The sequence below is a fragment of the Balaenoptera borealis genome (genome assembly GCF_965194805.1).
Source record: "Balaenoptera borealis genome assembly, chromosome: 11".
NCBI lineage: Eukaryota > Metazoa > Chordata > Mammalia > Artiodactyla > Balaenopteridae > Balaenoptera > Balaenoptera borealis.
Window position 1 is genome coordinate 65,976,399 of NC_138868.1, and position 15,566 is coordinate 65,991,964.

Below are 15,566 nucleotides of genomic sequence, written 5' to 3' on the forward strand. Positions count from 1 at the left end.
CCACAGGCTCACCCTGCATTCCATACCCCTCCCTCTCCCCAGCCTGAGTGAGCCACAGCCCCCTAATCAGCTGCTCCTGTCTGAGCGAAGAACAGATGGCCTAAGGTGACGTACATGCAGAGGCAGGGTCAAACCCAAAGCTGAACCCCAGGAGCCGTGCAAACAAAGAAAGGGAAATTTCTCCCAGCAGCCTCAGGAGCAGCAGATTAAATCTCCACAATTAACTTGATGTACCCTGCATCTGTGGAATACCTGAATAGACAACGAATCATCCCAAAATTGAGACGGTGGACTCAGTTGAGAAGGCAGCAATGATATATATTTTTTTGTCCTTTTTCTCTTTTTGTGAGTATGTATGTGTATGCTTCTGTGTGTGATTTTGTCTGTATAGCTTTGCTTTTACCACTTCTCCCAGGGTTCTGTGTGTCCAATTTTTTTTTTTTTTAGTATAGTCTTTAGCGATTGTTCTCAGTGGCAGATTTCTTTTTTGGTTTGGTTGCTCTCTTCTTTCTTTTTTTTTTTCCTCTTTTTTATTACTTTTTAATTTTTTTATCTTTAATAATTATATTTTATTTTAATAAATTTATTTTATTTTATTATTTTCTTTCTTTCTTTCATTTTTTCTCCCTTTTCTTCTGAGCCGTGTGGCTGTCAGGGTCTTGGTGCCCCGGCCGGGTGTGGGGTCTTTGCCTCTGAGGTGGGAGAGCTGAGTTCAAGACATTGGTCCACCAGAGACCTCCTGGTTCCACATAATATCAAAAGGCGAAAGCTCTCCCAGAGATCTCCATCTCAACACCAAGACCCAGCTCCACTCAACAACCAGCAAGCTACAGTGCAAGACAACCTATGCCAAACAACTAGCAAGACAGGAACACAACACCATCCACTACCAGAGAGGCTGCCTAAAATCATAATAAGGTCACAGACACCCCAAAACACACCACTGGATGCGGACCTGCCCACCAGAAAGATCTGGCCTCATCCACCAGAACTCAGGCACTAGTCCCCTCCACCAGGAAGCCTACACAATGCACTGAACCAACCGTACCCACTGGGGACAGACACCAAAAACAAAGGAACTACAAACCTGCAGCCTGCGAAAAGGAGACCCCAAACACAATAGGTTAAGCAAAATGAGAAGACAGAGAAACACACAGCAGATGAAAGAGCAAGGTAAAAACCTACCAGAACAAACAAATGAAGAAGAAATAGGCAGTCTAACTGAAAAAGAATTCAGAATAATGATAGTAAAGATGATCCCAAATCTTGGAAATAGAATGGAGAAAATACAAGAAACGTTTAACAAGGACCTAGAAGAACCAAAGAGCAAACAAACGATGACAAACAACACAATAAATGAAATTAAAAATCCTCTAGAAGGAATCAATAGCAGAATAACTGAGGCAGAAGAACGGATAAGTGACCTGGAAGATAAAATACTGGAAATAACTACCGCAGAGAAGACTAAAGAAAAAACAATGAAAAGAATTGAGGACAGTCTCAGAGACATATGGGACAACATTAAATGCACCAACATTCAAAGTATAGGGGTCCCAGAGAAGAAGAGAAAAATAAAGGGACTGAGAAAATATCTGAAGAGATTATAGTTGAAAACTTACCTAGTATGGGAACGGAAATAGTGAATCAAGTCCAGGAAGCACAGAGAGTCCCATACTTGGGACTCCAAATCCAAGGAGAAACACACCAAGACACATATTAATCAAACTATCAAAAACTAAACACAAAGAAAAAATATTAAAAGCAGCAAGGGAAAAGCAACAAATAACATACAAGGGAATCCCCATAAGGTTAACAGCTGATTTCTCAGCACAAACTCTGCAAGCCAGAAGGGTGTGGCAGGACATATTTAAAGTAATGAAAGAGAAAAACCTACAACCAAGATTACTCTACCCAGCAAGGATCTCATTCAGATTCAATGGAGAAATTAAAACCTTTACAGATAAGCAAAAGCCAAGAGAATTCAGCACCACCAAACCAGCTTTACAACAAATCCTAAAGAAACTTCTCGAGGCAGGAAACATAAGAGAAGGAAAAGACCTATAATAAAAAGCCCAAAACAATTAAGAAAATGGTAATAGGAACACACATTATCGATAACTACTTTAAATGTAAATGGATTAAATGCTCCAACCAAAAGACATAGACTGGCTGAATGGATACAAAAACAAGACCCGTATATATGCTATCTACAAGAGACTTACTTCATTCTAGGGACACACTAGACTGAAAGTGAGGGGATGGGAAAAGATATTCCATGCAAATGGAAATCAAAAGAAAGGTGGAGTAGCAATTCTCATATCAGACAAAATAGACTTTAAAAGAAAGACTATTACAAGAGACACAGAAGGACACTACATAATGATCAAGGGATCAATCCAAGAAGAAGATATAACAATTATAAGTATTTATGCACCCAACATAGGAGCACCTCAATACATAAGGCAAATGCTAACAGCCATAAAAGGAGAAATCGACAGTAACACAATCATAGTAGGGGACTTTAACACCTCACTTTCACCAATGGACAGATCATCCAAAATGAAAATAAATAAGGTAACACAAGCTTTAAATGATACATTAAACAAGATGGACTTAATTGATATTTATAGGACATTCCATCCAAAAACAACAGAATACACTTTTTTCTCAAGTGCCCATGGAATATTCTCCAGATTGATCATATCTTGGGTCACAAATCAAGCCTTGGTAAATTTCAGAAAATTGAAATCATATCAGTATCTTTTCCAACCACAACGCTACAAGACTAGATATCAATTACAGGAAAAAAACTGTAAAAAATACAAACACATAGGGGTTAAACAACACACTACTAAATAACCAAGAGATCACTGAAGAAATCAAAGAGGAAATCAAAAAATACCTAGAAACAAATGACAATGAAAACACGACGACCCAAAACCTATGGGAAGCAGCACAAGCAGTTCTAAGAAAGAACTTTATAGCAATACAATCCTAACTCAAGGAACAAGGAACATCCCTAATAAACAATGTAACCTTACACCTAAAGCAATCAGAGAAAGCAGAACAAAAAAACCCCAAAGTTAACAGAAGGAAAGAAATCATAAAAATCAGATCAGTAATAAATGAAAAACAAATGAAGAAAAGGATAGCAAAGATCAATAAAACTAAAAGCTGGTTCTTTGGGAAGATAAACAAAATTGATAAACCATTAGTCAGACTCCTCAAGAAAAAAAGAATCAATAGAATTAGAAATTAGAATCAAATAGAATTAGAAATGAAAAAGGAGAAGTAACAACTGACACTGCAGAAATACAAAGGATCACGAGAGATTACTACAAGTAAGTATATGCCAATAAAATGGACAACCTGGAAGAAATGGACAGATTCTTAGAAAAGCACAACCTTCTGAGACTGAACCAGGAAGAAATAGTAAATATATACAGACCAATCACAAGCACTTAAATTGAGACTGTGATTAGAAATCTTCCAACAAACTAAAGCCCAGGACCAGATGGCTTCACAGGCAAATTCTATCAAACATTTAGAGAAGAGCTAACACTCATCCTTCTCAAATTCTTCCAAAATATAGCAGAGGGAGGAACACTCCCCAACTCATTCTACGAGGCCACCATCACCCTGATACCAAAACCAGACAAAGATACTACAAAAAAAGAAAATTACACACCAATATCACTGATGAACCTAGATGCAAAAATCCTCAACAAAATACTAGCAAACAGAATCCAGCAGCACATTAAAAGGATCATACACCATGATTAAGTGGGGTTTATCCCAGGAATGTAAGGACTCTTCAATATATGCAAATCAATCAATGTGATAACCCATATTAACAAATTGAAGGATAAAAACCATATGATCATCTCAAGAGATGCAGAAAAAACTTTTGACAAAATTCAACACCCATTTATGATGAAAACCCTCCAGAAAGTAGGCAGAGAGGGAACTTACCTCAACATAATAAAGCCCATATATGACAAACCCACAGCCAACATCGTTCTCAATGGTGAAAAACTGAAACCATTTCCACTAAGATCAAGAACAAGACAGGGTTGCCCACTCTCACTGCTGTTCAACATAGTTTTGGAAGTTTTAGCCACAGCAATCAGAGAAGAAAAAGAAATAAAAGAATCCAAATAGGAAAAGAAGAAGTAAAGCTATCACTGTTTGCAGATGACATGATACTATACCTAGAGAATCCTAAAGACGCTACCAGAAAACTACTAGAGCTAATCAATGAATTTGGTAAAGTAGCAGGATACAAAATTAATGCACAGAAATCTCTTGCATTCCTAGACACTAATGATGAAAAATTTGAAAGAAAAATTAAGGAAACACTCCCATTTACCACTGCAACAAAAAGAATAAAATACCTAGGAATAAACTTACCTTAGGAGACAAAAGACCTGTATGCAGAAAACTATAAAACACTGATGAAAGAAATTAAAGACAATACAAACAGATGGAGAGATATGCCATGTTCTTGGATTGGAAGAATCAACATTGTGAAAATGACTTTACTACCCAAAGCTATCTACAGATTCAATGCAATCCCTATCAAACTACCACTGGCATTTTTCACAGAACTAGAACAAAAAATTTCACAATTTGTATGGTAACACAAAAGACCCTGATTAGACAAAGCAATCTTGAGAAAGAAAAATGGAGCTGGAGGAATCAGGTGCCTGGACTTCAGACTATATTACAAAGCTTCAGGAATCAAGACAGTATGGTACTGGCACAAAAACAGAAATACAGATCAATGGAACAGGATAAAAAGCCCAGAGATAAACCCACACACATATGGTCACCTTATTTTTGATAAAGGAGGCAAGAATATACAATGGAGAAAAGACAGCCTCTTCAATAAGTCGTGCTGGGAAAATTGGACAGCTACATGTAGAGGAATGAAATTAGAACACTCCCTAACACCATACACAAAAATAAACTCAAAATGGATTAAAGATCTAAATATAAGGCCAGACACTATAAAACTCTTAGAGGGAAACACAGGCAGAACACTATGACATAAATCACAGCAAGATCCTTTTTGACCCACTTTCTAGAGAAATGGAAATAAAAGCAAAAATAAACAAATGGGACCTAATGAAACTTAAAAGCTTTTGCACAGCAAAGGAAATCATAAACAAGACGAAAAGGCAACCCTCAGAATGGGAGAAAATATTTTCAAATGAAGCAACTGACAAAGGATTAATCTCCAAAATTTACAAGCAGCTCATACAGCTCAATATCAAAAAAACAAACAACCCAATCCAAAAATGTGCAGAAGACCTAAATAGACATTTCTCCAAAGAACATATACAGATTGCCAACAAACACATGAAAGAAAGCTCTACATCATTAATCATTAGAGAAATGCAAATCAAAACTACATTGAGGTATCACCTCACACCAATCAGAATGGCCATCATCAAAAAATCTACAAACAATAAATGTTGGAGAGGGTGTGGAGAAAAGGGAACCCTCTTGCACTGTTGGTGGGAATATAAATTGATACAGCCACTATGGAGAACAGTATGGAGGCTCCTTAAAAAACTAAAAATAGAACTACAATATGACCCAGCAATCCCACTACTGGGCATATACCCTGAGAAAACCATAATTCAAAAAGAGTCATGTACCACAATGTTCACTGCAGCTCTATTTACATTAGCCAGGACATGGAAGCAACCTAACCTAAGTGTCCACCGACAGATAAAGAAGATGTGGCACATATATACAATGGAATATTACTCAGCCATAAAAAGAAATGAAAGTGAGTTATTTGTAGTGAGGTGGATGGACCTAGAGTCTGTCATACAGAGTGAAGTAAGTCAGAAATAGAAAAACAAATACCGTATACTAACACATATATATGGAATCTAAAAAAAAAAAAATGGTTCTGAAGAACCTAGAGGCAGAACAGGAATAAAGACGCAGACATAGAGAATGGACTTGAGGACACAGGGAGTGGGAAAGGTAAGCTGGGACGAAGTGAAAGAGTGGCATGGACTTATATATATACTACCAAATGTAAAACAAATAGCTAGTGGGAAGCAGCCGCATTGTACAGGGAGAGCAGCTTGGTGCTTTGTGACCACCTAGAGGGGTGGGATAGGGAGGGTGGGAGGGAGACACAGGAGGGAGGAGATATGAGTATGTTTTTGTGTGTATAGCTGATTCACTTTGTTGTGAAGCAGACACTAAATCACCATTGTAGAGCAATTATACTCCAATAAAGGTGTTAAAAAAAAAGGATCATAAATATAAGTTGTGTTATTAATCACTAAATCAATAAATTACTTTAGGTGAGCATAAAATTGCTCATTTACTTGGAATGGGACTGTGTGCACTCACAAATATTTTCTTATTTGATTATGTAGATACATAACCACATTGCCAGGGCATAGCACACCCCAGCATAAGAGACAAATTTCAAAGGAAGCACCTACATTGCTACACTTAGCTTCTCTCTCTAGGTTAGTATGTAGGCAGGTAAAATAGATTAAATAGATAGATTAGATAAATAGACAGAGAAGTAGACAGATAGATAAGTAGAGATAGATAGATAGATAAGAAGATAGATAAGAAGACAGAGAGGTAAGGCGATAGAGTGTTTTGCAGTGACTGAGATTTTTCAAGTTGGGACTAAAAACGACAAAAAAATTTGCTTAAAAAAGTAGGGCTCACACTTCGTATGGAAACTCTGTGGGCTTTATTTTCAGTTCTCTGTGCAGCAGATGAAGGGAATGCACAGTTGATCCTGCTGTCACCTTTGGTTCTTGCTCACAAAGGAGCTGGTAAGAATCTCTATGTGGTCATGGAATAGTTTCAGTGCTCACCTCATGTGGGTTTTCCTCCGGGAGTTTTATATTATTTCATTCTATATGACATAATCTGGGGTAAAACCATCCCATTCTTGTTTTAGAAACTTTCATTACCAAGGCTAATCATTGCTTATTCAATTACTTGCAGTATATTAATTACTGTGTGACCTTGAGTAAGCTGCTGATTTTCTCTAAGCCTTGGTTTACCCATCCACAAAACAACAACAATAATAGTGTCTATCTCTTACCGTTGTGAAAAACAAAGGCAATAATATCTTTAAAGTGCCTGATACACGGCAAATGCTCAAAATCTTAGTAATTATTATTATTTTAAAATATTATTATGGTTTTCCCACAACATGCTGTACTTTATCAAGATGCTCATCTTACTTCATCATAACAGCTCACGTATCTTTCCTTCTAGACTGTAGGCTATAAGACAGTACAAAGAGTGGTATACAGTAATAACTTCATATATATCTAGTGAATAAATTAAGTAATATCTTATTAATGGTTCTTTATTAAAGGATTTGTATAGACTATTTTGTTTCCCATCTGTACTTCCTATACCTGTCGGCTATGGCTAGAAACAGCATGGCTCTTCTTATTTTTAAACTCAGTGTTGAAAATGTAACATAAGACAATGCCATGTGTTCACCAAACCATAATTTCCTCCTTGGCACACAGGATGACCACATTTTCCAGCCCTCTTACAAGTCGATGATATTATGCTAATAGAATACGGATGGAAGTAATGTACATCACTTCACGTCCTGGCCGTAACATGCCACACACGTTGCCTGCTGTCTCTATCCCCATGTTAAAGCTCTGAAAAGAAAGAGTTCAAAATGGTAAGCCACAAGATGGAAAGAGCTGAGCGCCCCAAGTCACTGTTTATATCACAACTCAAGGGGTTGTGATGGAAAAATGAAGTAACGTTTTACTGTGTTAAGTGACTGAAATTGTGGGATTTATTTTTACCACATTTAGCCTAGACTATATTGAGTACTGCTTTAAGTTGGGGAATTTTATATCCCTTTTTGGCGAGAAGAGTCATTTCCTGTTTGGTGTGGAAACAGAAAGTATACATCCTATATAACCAGAACAGAAAGTACACATTATATATGACCAGCAACCCTATTCCTTCTATGTTTTATGCTCAGTAACCTATCCCTCAAGATAGTGGTTCAGAAGAAACTCATAATTTCCTATTTAATCACTTCATTCCCAAGATTATTCACTCATTCTCTCACGCATGCATTTATTCATCTATTCAACTAGTAACTGATGAGTAGGGTCTATAAAAGGCATTGGGAATAGACCGGTGAACAGGAAAGATAGGTCATTTCCCTCCTGGAGCACACTTTTAGGTGGGACACATACTACAGACAATTTAAAATAATTTATAATAAAATATCAACTAGTGTTGAGTGCTCTGATGAAAAACAAGGTAGGGACTTTGTTTTATTTTAATGGTGTCTCCAATATATGAGAACACCTAGCACGTAGAAGATGCTGACGGAAATGGAATAATGCAGGCTATTCAGGAAAAATGCTATCCCTGTGTTCAGAGCTCAGGACATTTGTTGAGTCACATTTTATGGGTGGAGTGTTGACTTAAAGGACACACTCCAGACTAGGCACTAAGGTACTGGGTGCTTGTCCAGTTGTTAATAAAGCAATTCTGGTACTTCTTTTGCCTTCTCTTTCTCTTTCTTCTTTTATTTTTTATCTGTTTCACATTTTTATTTTTATCCATATTTTCTGGGCATAAACTCATGCTGAATTTAGAGACTATGTCATGTCATGACTACTATATTATATAGTCTACTATGTAATACTACATAGTATTTTGTTATTCTATTAGTTATGCTTTCCTTTATACTCACTTGTTACTCTCATTGTTTCGTTACACAAGCATACCTCATTTTATTGCACTTCACTTTATTGTACTTCACAGATATTGTGTTTTCCACAAACTGAAGGTTTGTGGCAACCTTGCAGGGAGCAAGTGTATCGGCACCATTTTTCCAACAGTATTTGCTCACTTTGTGTCTCTGTGTCACATTTTGGTAACTCTCACAATATTTCAAACTTTTTCATTATTACTATATTTGTTATGGTGATCGGTGACTAGTGACCTTTGATGTTACTATGTAATTGTTTTGGGGCACCACAAACTGCACCCATATAAGATGGTGAACTTAACTGATAAATGTTGTATGTGTTCTCAATGCTCTACTGACCAGACAATCTCCTGTCCTTCTCCCTCTCCTTGGGCCCTACTATTCCCTGGGACACAAAAATATTGAAATCAGGTCAATGAATAACCCTACAATGGCCTCTAAGTGTTCAAGTGAAAGGAAGAGTCACACATTTCTCACTTTAAATCAAAAGCTAGATACGATGAAGCTTAGTGAGAAAGGTATGTCGAAAGCTGAGATAGGTCAAAGGCCAGGCCACTTGTGCCAAACAATTAGTCAAGTTGTGAATGCAAAGGAAGAGTTATTGAAAGAAAGTAAAAGTGCTACTCCAGTGAACACACAAATGGTAAGAAAGTGAAACAGCTTTATTGCTGATATGCAGAAAGTTTTAGTGGTCTGGATAGAAGATCAAACCAGACATGACATTCCCTTAAGCCAAAGCCTAATCCATAGGAAGGCCCTAACTCTCTAAAATTCTATACAGGCTGGGAGAGATGAGGAAGCTGCAGAAGAAAAGTGTGAAGCTAGCAGAGGTTGATTCATTGGGTTTAAGGAAAGAAGCCATCTTCAAAACCTAAAAGTGCAATGTGAAGCGGTAAGTGCTGATGTAGAAGCTGCAGCAACTTATCCAGAAGATCTAAGATCATTAATGAAGGTGGCTCCACTAAACAACAGATTTTCAACACAGATGAAACAGCCTCATATTGGAAGAAGATGGCATCTAGGACTTTCATAGCTAGACAGAAGTCAATGTCTGGCTTCAAAGCTTCAAAGGACAGGCTGATTTTCTTGTTAGGGGTTAATGCACTGGTGACTTTAATTTGAAGCCAATGCTCATTTACCATTCCAAAAATCCTTGGGCCCTTAAGAATTATGTTAAATCTACTCTGCCCGTGCTCTATAAATGGAACAACAAAGCCTGGATGACAGCACATCTGTTTACAATATGGTTTTCTTGAATATTTTAAGCCCACTGTGGAGACCTACTGCTCAGGAAAAAAAAGATTTCTTTCAAAATCTGCTCATTGATATTACTGCTCATTGATAATGCACCTGGTCACCCAAGAGCCTGATGGAGATGGACAATGAGATTAATGTTGTTTTCATGCCTGCTAACACAATATCCATTCTGCAGCCCATGGATCAAGGAGTAATTTCAACTTTCAAGTCTTATTATTTAAGAACTTTCATGAGGCTATAGCTGCCATCGATAGTGATTCTGCTGATGGATCTGGGCAAGTCAACTGAAAACCTTCTGGAAAGGATTCACGATTCTAGATGCCATTAAGAACATTCATGATTCATGGGAAGAGGTCAAAATATCAACATTAACAGGAGTTTGGAAGAAAATGATTCCAACCCTCATGGATGACTTTGAGGGGTGCAAGACTTCAGTGGAGGAAGTAACTGCAGATGTGGTGAGAACAGCAAGAGAACTAGAATTAGAAGTGGAGCCTGAAGATGTGACTGAATTGCTGCAATCTCATGATCAAACTTTAACTGATGAGGAGTTGCTTCTAATGGATGAGCAAAGCAAGTGGTTTCTATAGAAAGGATCTACTCCCGGTGAAGATGCTTCGAAGATTGTTGAAATGACAACAAATGATTTAGAATATCACATAAACTTAGTTGACAAAGCAGTGGCAGGGTTTGAGAAGATTAACTCCAGTTGTGAAAGAAGTTCTACTGTGGGTAAAATGCTATCAAACAGCATTGCATGCTATGGAGAAATCATTCATAAAAGGAAGAGTCAATCGATGTAGCACACTTCATTCACTGTTGTCCTATGTTAAGAAACTGTCACAGCCACCACCCCGATCATTCAGCAGCCATCGGCACTGAGGCGAGACCCTCTACTAGCAAAAAGATTTCAACTCACTGAAGGCTTAGATGATAGTCAGCATTTTTTTAACAATAAAGTATTTTTAAATTAAGGTATGCACATTGTTTTTTAGACATAATGCTATTGCACACTTAACAGACTACAGTATAGTGTAAACGTAACTTTTATATGCACTAGGAAACCAAAAAAACTGTGTGACCCGCTTTACTCGATACTCACTTTTTTTGCAATGGTCTGGAACCAAACCTGCAATATCTCCGAGGTATGCCTGTAACTAACGTTTCCTCGGCAATACTATGAGTAAGAAGAGGACTCTAATTACAACAACACAATCTTTCTCTGGTTCCAGGTACTTAATTATTAAGGGGTTGTCTCTCAGAGATCCGTAAATTAGCTCTCTTGTCTCTCAAGTGTTTTTTTCTCTGACTTCCCTCATTTTCTGCTCTGGCTTTGTGGCCACATTCCTGGCACTTCAATACCAAAAGCCAGAACCATGTTCTTGCTGCTGCTAAAAGCCTAACAGCCAAATCCTGCAGATGGAGCTCAGGCTGCTGCTCGGCCTCAGTGTTCACGGCAAGAGCACTGCTGTCCCACGTGCAGGGAGCTGGCCCATGTCTGGGCCGCACCACATTCAACAGTAACCGGCTCTGATCTTCTTTTCCTGCCATAAGTTTCTGCTGTCCTTGAACCAAATCAGTGCCCCTCCAGTCTCCCCCTTTTGATACATGTTATTATTGGAAGTGCCCATAGTTCCACACCAGCCCCCCGAGACTATCCCAGACAGGCCTGAATCTTAAAGATGTCCTCCGTTTCCTAATACAATTTGTTTCTTGGGGATAAGGCTCACCGTTCTGGTATCCCTCACTGCCCCTGACCCAGTTTGGGGCACATAATAAACCCACAATGAGTGATAAAAGTCCTTCCTATGCTTTTTCATTAGGGTAAAATGTTAACCTTGGCTTTTGGCAAATGTGAGTCTAGCATGTTGCCCATAAATTTGTGAACGAGGGTAGATATGGTTCTAAAACGTGGGTGTGTTTCAGAATCCCCTACATGGCTTTATAAAAATGCAGGTATCTGGTGTTCAGATACTTCACAGGTGTTGTACTTAAAATCTCTAAGATAAACATAAGGAAACTATTTTTCAAATCTCCTCAGGTCATCTAGGGCTACCAATCTGAGGCTTGCATTTGGGAACCACTCTACCAGGGTAATGTAATATTCAACTGCATTCTACCAACATGTATGAAGCACTTAGTTCCTGTTAGCCACGATGCTAAATGATATGGATGCAAACTGAATAGGTTGGTTCCTATCCTCAAAATATAACAGGGGGTGAGCTCTGAAACGTAAAGGAACAATTAGAATGGGGTGTGATAATGAACAAAAAATCTCTATAGCTACATTCATTTTGGTTTCTCTGTCACTGTCACTTTCTCCTGTCAGCTATAAAATTTTAGCATTAGGGACAATTCCCATGGAAACTGAGTTAACCTATTTTCTTAAGAAGTATTTGGGTTATTTTTCAGAAAATGGCTTTATGCGGCATGGCTTTTGTGAGCTTTCCCTCTCTCCCCAAGATGACAATAAATCTGGCTGAAATTAAAATGGAATTTACTCTATTTTCCCTGTTTTTATTGCTCTGTAAGACAGCTTTGAGTTCTAACACAGTTATTTGGAGAGGATTCATTTCATTTTCACTGATTTATTTTTTCCATTAAAAAAAATCCCCTGGGTGACCATGATGGACAAAGCTTTGTGAAATCAGTCTAGCTGAAGTCTAGAAACACTCTTGGTGGTTTCTGCTCTGGTTAGTGCAGGCGGTCACCATTGACTGGACATGCCATCCAGAGCAACTTCTATTTTCAGATCAACTCTAGACCACTCCATACAACTCTGAAAATAAATCCCCCTCTACCACCGCCACAGCAACCCAATTGTTGTCATGGAAATTCTCTCCTAAACCAGGGAATCAGTTTACTGAATCCTTGACAGGGGAGACAACAAAAGGAGGTAGATGAGAAATAAATAGTCTTGGGAACTGGATGACTCCAGTTCAAACCTCAGTTTGACACCTGCTGCCTAGGTTACTTTTGGCAAGTTCATCTCTCTGAGTCACGTTTTCCTCATCTGCAAAGTAGGAATAAGAATCTCTACTTAATGGTGTTGTTGAGAGGACACAGTAGTGCACAGAGCGCAAAATAAATGGTAGCCATTTGTGGTAGGCAGAAAAGTGGTCCTCCAAAGATGTCCACGCCCAAATCTCTGGAACTTCCGAATATATTATCTAACATAAGAAATCACCAGATGGGCTTGCGTGCTATTAAGACAGAGCAAGAGAAACAGTTGTCAGTGGTGGGCTGGAGCTCCCTGGAAGGATTTATACCATGGAAATCATCAAATGGTAAAACCAGAGATTTTTTTTTTCCCCCAGAGAGCCTGTTGTTAAGCATTTCCAATATACCATCACTTGGTTTGCAACTAATCAAGCAGCTTGATTCTACCCAAGGATATCAAGGTCAGGGGAAACAGCTATCACACTAACTCCTTCTTAGGTGCAAAGCAATTATATTTTAATTAACTCTTCTAACCCTTACAGCTGACCTATAATAAAAAGAGACAGTATTTCGTTCACTTTATATAAACAAGGTGAGGTTCAGAAAGATGAGCTAATTGTCCAAGATTACACCACCTCACGGAGCCAGGGCTCTTGCAGATATCCTGATGCTGAAGCTCTTGCTTTTTTTCTTTTTACACTGATGCCCGGCACATTGTGTGGCATATCACTGTGATGAATGAATGTACTGAATAAATAAAAGATTACATGTGCCACCCAGTTTTGGAGCAGAGGAAATAGAAAACAGTTTTCCTTAGCCAATTTAACTTTCTTGAAGAAAAGGCCTAATTGTAAAATGGGAATGAGATACTCAGCCCAAAACTAACCCTGTGAAATGGGAAAAGAGAACTGTCTTCCCAGGAGTGCCTCTGTGTGCTAAGTGTGACAAAATCATATTCATTGCCTCCTTTAAGGCAAACGAAAACCCAGCAGGTTTACAATTACCATCTGCCTTTACATAAAAATGAAACTCTGAGAAGCTAAACAACTTTCCAAGTTCTTGCAGTCAGTGAGTGACTTATTTGAGATTCGAACCCAAGCATGTCTGACTCCAAAGTCCACCTCTGTGCTATACCAAGAGAAAGCTGCGAGTCTTTAGTGTTGACTGGAAAAAAATGCACAACTTAAAAGCTGAGAATTACGTTTTATTTGGCGGACAAAACTGAAGACTTAAGTCTGGGACACAGCCTCTCAGATAGCGGTAAGGAACTGCTCCGAAAAGGTAAGGGGGGAGCCAGGACATATAGGAGTTTTTGCAACAAAGACCAGGTAGTCAGAACTTCAAAAGACTAATGTTAATTAAAGAAAACCAGACATCTCAAGTCAAGGAATTTAGTGCTTTTCTATGTATGGGGAGATACAAGAGTCTGGGCTCACTGAAATCATACCTTTGAGAAGCACCTCAGCTATCTGTATCAGCACAGTATCCTGTGCTTTCTCATCCTGAGTCTCCTCAGGGTACACCGTCTGGGGTGGCTGCAACAGTTGACTGCTAGATGGGGGGGTGTCCTGTTTCTATCCTGAGGTCTCTCAAGGCTCATCGCTGGGCCACTGTAATGTGATGGCTTGATGGCTGCAACATCCTTTGTTTACTGATATAGCAGGCAACATTTTTTCATTGACGTTAGTCACTCACTGTTGCCCTGGCCACTCTTACCTTCTCCTTTCTTCAGGGGCCAAAACAGGAATTTATTATTTAATTTGCCAGAAACTGACTAGTGCTTGTCATGTGCTCTGCAGAGCTCTGTACCTCTGGTGTGATGTGCAGAAAATATGTGAAAAGTAATAGGACATGATGTTTAAGACTAAGATTGTTTAGTCTGAAAACCTGGCTTAAAATCCTGCTCCTTTTAGTGGTATGCACTTGAGCAAATTATGTAATCTCTCTAAGCCTCATTTCCTCTTCTATAAAATCGGGAAAATAATAACTATTCAGCAAGATTGTTTTTGGGATTAAAGGATATAATATATGCTATAACACAATACTTGAAAGACGATAGAACCTCAAAAACATGGTGGCTAGTCTTGTCAAGCCCAGACCTTGCTCTTTGAAACTGGCACATGGCTGAAGGGAGAGAGCAAATTCATGAATGGATTCCAGGATTATGTGGGCCAATTTGAACAAAGATTTTTATCACATGCCAAACTTACGTAATGAGAAAATATGAGCATAATAATAATACAAGCAAAAATATAACAATATAAGCAAAACCAGTTTGACTATTCTGTGTAATTTTGGTCTAAGAATCTTACAGTTGTTTTCTATACAATATTCTCCCTTGTGCCATCAAGGGCAACAGCGTTGCAGCATTTCTGAGAAGTGTTCTACCTTCCTTGAGATCTTCTCCCAAGCCCCAGACTCTCGTGCATGTTTTAGTGGTGGTGATTTCTTGATTTTACCACATATCAAAGGAAGGTTTTCAGAAAACTAGGACTCATATTCCTCCTTCAAATGTTCTTTACTGGTTTGTTGGTGAAAACATCAAGTGACTGCAGTTATCAAGTCATGCCTATTAAGAATAACACCCAAGTTTGTGGACACACAGGCAATGACA

General features: G+C 38.5%; 1 long non-coding RNA gene across 1 annotated transcript in view; it reads right to left on the reverse strand.

Moving 5' to 3' along the window:
* Positions 1 to 511: 511 nt before the first annotated feature.
* LOC309605146 overlaps positions 512 to 15,566 on the reverse strand; it is a 303,910-nt gene continuing 288,855 nt past the window's right edge. The window contains exon 2 of the long non-coding RNA XR_014231253.1: positions 512 to 5,932. This is a non-coding gene — a long non-coding RNA (uncharacterized lncRNA). The remainder of the gene's footprint in view (positions 5,933 to 15,566) is intronic.